Raw genomic sequence first — 6,170 nt, forward strand, 5'->3', positions numbered from 1 at the left:
CATTTATTTTCTATGGCTTGCCGATCATCGGGCAAATCCATCAAAGTCCATACTTTGTTCTCATACATGTTCTCATACATGGATCATATCTCAGATTTCATGGCCTCAAACCATTTCGCGGAATCTGGGCTCATCATCGATTCCTCATAGTTCGCAAGTTCGTCATGGTCTAGTAACATGACTTCTAGAACAGGATTACCGTACCACTCTGGTGCGGATCTCACTCTGGTTTACCTATGAGATTCGGTAGTAACTTGATCTGAAGTTACATGATCATCATCATTAGCTTCCTCACTAATTGGTGTAGTAGTCCTAAGAACAGATTTCTGTGATGAACTACTTTCCAATAAGGGAGAAGGTACAGTTACCTCGTCAAGTTCTACTTTCCTCCCACTCACTTCTTTCGAGAGAAACTCCTTCTCTAGAAAGTTTCCGAATTTAGCAACAAAAGTCTTGCCTCCGGATCTGTGATAGAAGGTGTATTCAATAGTTTCCTTTGGATATCCTATGAAGACACATTTCTCCGATTTGGGTTCGAGCTTATCAGGTTGAAGTTTTTTTTCACATAAGCATCGCAACCTCAAACTTTAAGGAATGACAGCTTAGGTTCCTTGTCAAACCATAGTTCATACGGTGTCGTCTCAACGGATTTAGATGGTGCCCTATTTAACGTGAATGCAGCTGTCTCTAATGCATAATCCCAAAACGATAGTGGTAGATTGGTAAGAGACATCATAGTTCGCACCATATCTAATAAAGTACGGTTATGACGTTCGGACACACCATTATGCTGTGGTGTTCCAGGTGCACTACTAGGAAAAGGGCTATAGATAGGATTGATACTAATGGCGCACCAGGGAAGTAGTGCGCCACTACTATATACTAATGGCGCACCTGTTGGTGATGCGCCATTAGTGTGGAAGACACTAATGGCGCACCAGAAACAGGGTGCGCCACTAGTATTAATTTTTTTCCATTTTTCCATACATACTAATGGCGCATCGGGTCGACAATGCGCCATTACTAGTTCTAACTAGTAATGGTGCACTAGGCAGAGAGTGCGCCATTACTGTAATTTTTTTCTTATTCTTTTTTTTTGCAAAACTACTAATGGCGCACCGTTTTACAGTGCGCCATTACTAGTTTAAACTAGTAATGGCGCACTATTACATGGTGCGCCATTAGTATATATATTTATATTTTTTACTTTTTTGCAAAACTTCTAATGGCGCACCACCTGTAGGTGCGCCATTAGTAACCAGGGTTACTAATGGCGCATTTCCTTGTGGTGCGCCATTAGTAACCTGGGACCCCAACAAGATATTTTGGACAGCCCCACACCTATCCACTCACTTTCCCCACTTCATTCCCTCCACCTCCTTCTCCAAGCTTTCGGCTGCCTCCTCCTCCTCACCTCATTTCCACCATAGATTCATCAAAATTAAGTGGTGAAATTACCTTTTTTGATAGGTAAGTAAGGGGAAAGCTATCTTCATGATGTAGATCTACTTTTTTTCTCCCTAGCTCGCTCCAACAACGTGCACATGCACTTTTTGTGGCCTAGCTAGATCTATGTATGTTTGTGGTGTTGCATGTGTTTGTGGTGTTGCATATATGTTTGTGTTTGAAGGTACCGGTATTTGAAATGCGATAGTTGCCAATATTTTTCCGGAATGTTTTGATTCATTTCCGTTTCGGCGAGAATTTTGGCACTATGCATTCTTTTTGGTCCTATTTTTAGGGAAGGTCATGCCAAATTTTTTCTTGGTTCTAAAATATCGTTTTGCTCTACCCTGCAGGCGACCATGGTCTGCACGATGACTGAAGGCATCATGAATAGGTTTTTGAGCTCCGTGAAGGCCGAGATGCTTCAAAAGAACGAGACGGAGATAAGATGTCCGTGTCGAAGATGCAAGCTGAAGAGGCTTATTGCGGATCCGGATTCCGGGCAGGTGCGGGACCACCTGCTCTTGCGTGGTTTCATGGATGGCTATCGGTGGCAAGGTGATGAAGATGACTATGAAGTCGTCCATGGCCGGGGCCGGGCAAGAAATGAGGAAGGGCAACAAGACAAGTACCACCACGGCGAGGGCGGGCGAGAAGACGAAGAATCTCCAGGACATGATCACGACGGTGATGCTGTACACAGTCATCATGTAGAAGATGTCGTACATGATGATGAGGAAGATCAAGACGAAGGGCATGATCATGAAGATGAAGATGCCGGAGCAGACGACGATGGAGGCTGGGTGTAGGACCCTCATATTCAAGAGCTGCTTCTTAAGCAGACGGATAACGCAAGAGCTGCCGCCCGAGAGAAATCCAAGCTGGATCAACTGGAGATAGACGCGGTTACTCCATTGTATGAAGGATGCAGGCCCGAGGATACCCGCCTGAAAGTAACGCTCATGGCTCTGGAGATGAAGGTAAAACACAAAATAACCGACGCATGCTTCGACGAGAACATGTCATTCTGGCACGAACGTCTTCCTAAGGGGAACAAGTGCCCGACCAGTTTTGAGGAGGCGAAGAAAATCGTGTGTCCTCTGGATTTACCGCACGTGAAATACCATGTGTGCATGAACAATTGTATCATTTATCGGGACGAGCACGCGGAGTCTACCATATGTCCGGTGTGCGGCATCACTCGATACAAGAAGAGGAAGAAAGCTCCTCAAAAATCAGTGTGGTACTTTCCGATCACTCCTCGTCTGCAGCGGTATTTCGCGGACCCTAAGGTAGCAAAGCTCCTGCGTTGGCACATGGATAGGGAGGAGAAGAAGCGGGAAGATGACGAAAATGATCCGGAGATAAATAAAAAAGACAAGATGCTGAGTCACCCTAAGGATGCGAGCCAGTGGCAAGCGTTGAACTTCGAATACCCAGAATTTGGGAAGGATCCAAGGAACATCATGCTGGGCGCGAGCACCGATGGAGTCAATCCGTTTGGCAGCCAGAGAAGCACACATAGCACCTGGCCTGTGTTTGTGTGGATGTACAACCTTCCCCCCTGGTTGTGCATGAAGAGGAAGTACATTCACATGAGTATGCTAATTGAAGGGACAAAACAACCAGGGAACGACATCAATCTATATCTGGGGCTGCTGAAGGAGGAGCTAGACACGCTGTGGAAAACGCCAGCCAATACGTGGGACGCCGCAGAGAAAGAATATTTCCCTTTGAGAGCCGCACTGCTCACGATGGTGCACGACTATCTCGGTTACGGATATCTCGTGGGGCAGGTAGTCCACGGATTTTCTGGATGCGTAAGGTGCATGGATGACACAACGTATCGCCAGCTAGATAGAGATCCCGGGTCTTCGAAAACCGTGTTCATGGGACATCAAAGGTGGCTTCGCAACGATGACCCGTGGAGGAAACGCAAGGATCTATTCGATGGTGAAACCGAACCCCGAAAACGCCCGTGTACGAGGAGCGGCGAGGAAATAGATGAGCTATTGAAAAATTGGAAAGACTGCCCACTGCCGGGAAAGAAGCAAAAGGCGCCAGAGCCGGAAAAGAAGCGAAAGGCGCCAGAGCCGCTGCTGAAGGTATGGAAAACGAGGTCTGTTTTCTGGGACTTGTCGTACTGGAAGATCCACCGTGTGCCTCACAGCCTTGATGTCATGCATATCACGAAGAACGTGTGCGAGAGTCTGCTTGGTACCCTGCTCAACATGCCAGAGAGGACCAAAGATGGGCCGAAAGCAAGGGCAGACTTGAAATCAATGGGCATCAGGCAGGAGCTTCACGCTACTGATGATGATGATGATGATGATGATGAGGCGAAGCAGGACACAGAAAGTCGTCGCAAAGGTAAAAAGGCCAAGAAGACCGGAAATGACTACCCTCCCGCATGCTTCACTCTAAGTCAGGAGGAGATCGAGCAGTTTTTCACCTGCCTCCTAGGAGTAAAACTTCCTTACGGTTACGCGGGGAAGATAAGCAGATACCTAGACCCAGCGAAGGAGAAGTTCAGTGGGATGAAGTCTCACGACTATCACGTGCTGATGACGCAGATACTTCCAGTTGCAATCCATGGGATCATGGACGCGCACGTCCGTGAAACGCTATTTGGCCTATGCAACTTTTTTGACGTCATCTCTCGAAAGTCGATTGGCGTGAGGCAACTCAGAAGGCTACAGGAAGAGATCGTGGTGATACTATGCGAGCTTGAGATGTACTTCCCGCCTGCATTCTTCGACGTTATGGTGCATCTGCTGGTCCATATCGTGGAGGATATCATCCAACTCGGGTCGACGTTCCTGCACAGCATGATGCCGTTCGAAAGGATGAATGGTGTCATCAAAGGATACGTTCGCAACATGTCACGTCCAGAGGGAAGTATAGCCAGGGGCTTTCTGACCGAAGAGTGCATCTCCTACTGCACGAATTATCTAGGCATCGAGAACCCCGTTGGTCTGCCCGCCAACAGGCACCTCGGCAGGCTCGCTGGATGGGGTCACCGTGAGGGTCGCCGTGAAATGCATGTCGACTTCGAGGGTCGACTCGCCGACTTTGAAAGAGCAAACCTAGTCGCGCTACAACACATAGACGTGGTCGATCCTTGGGTGGTAGACCACAAAACCTTTATTGAGAAGACGTACAATGACCGAGGCCAACAGAGGACGGACGGAGATATACTCAAAGAGCACAACTCATGTTTCACGCGTTGGTTCAAGCAGAAGCTTCTGTCGTACCCTTTACATGAAGATTCTTCCGCGGAAGAACAACTCATATTCGCCTTGTCACAGGGTGCCGAGCACAACCTGATGACCTATGAGGCGTATGATATCAACGGCTACACATTCTACACCGAGGACAAGGACATGAAGAGCGATGGTTATCAGAACTCCGGGGTAACGATGGAATCCTACACCGGTAATGACAAGGACAGATACTACGGAAGGATCGAGGAGATCTGGGAGCTGAGCTACGCTGGAGAGAAGGTCCCGATGTTCTGTGTCAGATGGGCCAAGAGCGTCCTAAAAGAAGACCGGTATTTCACCACCATGGTTATACCCGAAGCCAAATCCAAGACCGCGGGCACAAACGTCACCGCGAAAAATGAGCCATGGGTACTGGCTTCCCAAGTGGACCAATGCTTCTTCATTACCGACCCGTCAAAGCCTAGTCGTGTTGTCGTGAGGAGAGGCAAAAGGAAGATCATCGGAATGGATGGAGTAGCCAATGAGCAAGACTTCGACAAGTACGACGACCCGAAGATCGAACATGACGACGACGATGAAGTAGCAGCACACACCACAAGAAGAAGCAGGACCACCCTACCTAAAGGACGTCTGTTCCACAGAAGAACTCCATTTGCGAAAAAGAAGGGCAAGAAGATTGTGAACAGATAGCTAGCTAAGATCGATTGTATTTAAATCGTAGTCTTCCTTTCTCGATTGTATTTCATGGGCACTTTTTGATATCATGAATATTTTTAAATTTCATGGGCACTTTTTGAATTCATGAGGACACTTGATCTCGATCCCCCTCCATCTCGATCTCGATTCCCCCTCCATCTCGATCTCGATCCCACCCGCACCCTCCCCCGCTAGCTAGCTCCGCCGCCGCCGGCGACCCACCGCAACCCTCCCCCGCTCCGCCGCCGCCGACGAGCACCCGGCCCCCCGCACCCCTGGGGGGGTTATTACTGTTTTTATAAAAAAAATATTACTGTTATGATTTAAACAAGTTTGAACATATTTAAACACAAATAAATATCAAACAGGATTTAAAATGCATAAAAAAATATTAGGGAGCCTGGGAATCGAACCCAGGACCTCCTGGTGTGTGTGCTGCGTATTGACCAATCGGGCTAGTGGGCGGGGTCTGTTGTAGATAGGGTTAGGTTGTATATAACCTGACAAGTCGGGCTAGATTAAATTACTTATGGCGCACCCCTCGGTGGTGCGCCATTGCTATGGATGTACTTATGGTGCACCCCTGGGTGGTGCGCCATTGCTAAGCCTCCCCCCACACTAAAATCCCCAATCTCCATTTCTCTCTAATCCCTCCCCTGCCTCGTCCGATCCCCCCTTCCCTCTCCCTCGCGAGATCCCCCTTCCCTCCCCCGCCGCCACACCCGCTCCGACGACCCCCGGCCCGCTCCAACGACCCCCGCGCCCGCTCCACACCCGCTCCGGCTCCCCCGTGCCCGCTCCACG

Source organism: Triticum aestivum, chromosome 2A, assembly GCF_018294505.1.
Source record: "Triticum aestivum cultivar Chinese Spring chromosome 2A, IWGSC CS RefSeq v2.1, whole genome shotgun sequence".
Classification (NCBI taxonomy): Eukaryota; Viridiplantae; Streptophyta; class Magnoliopsida; order Poales; family Poaceae; genus Triticum; species Triticum aestivum.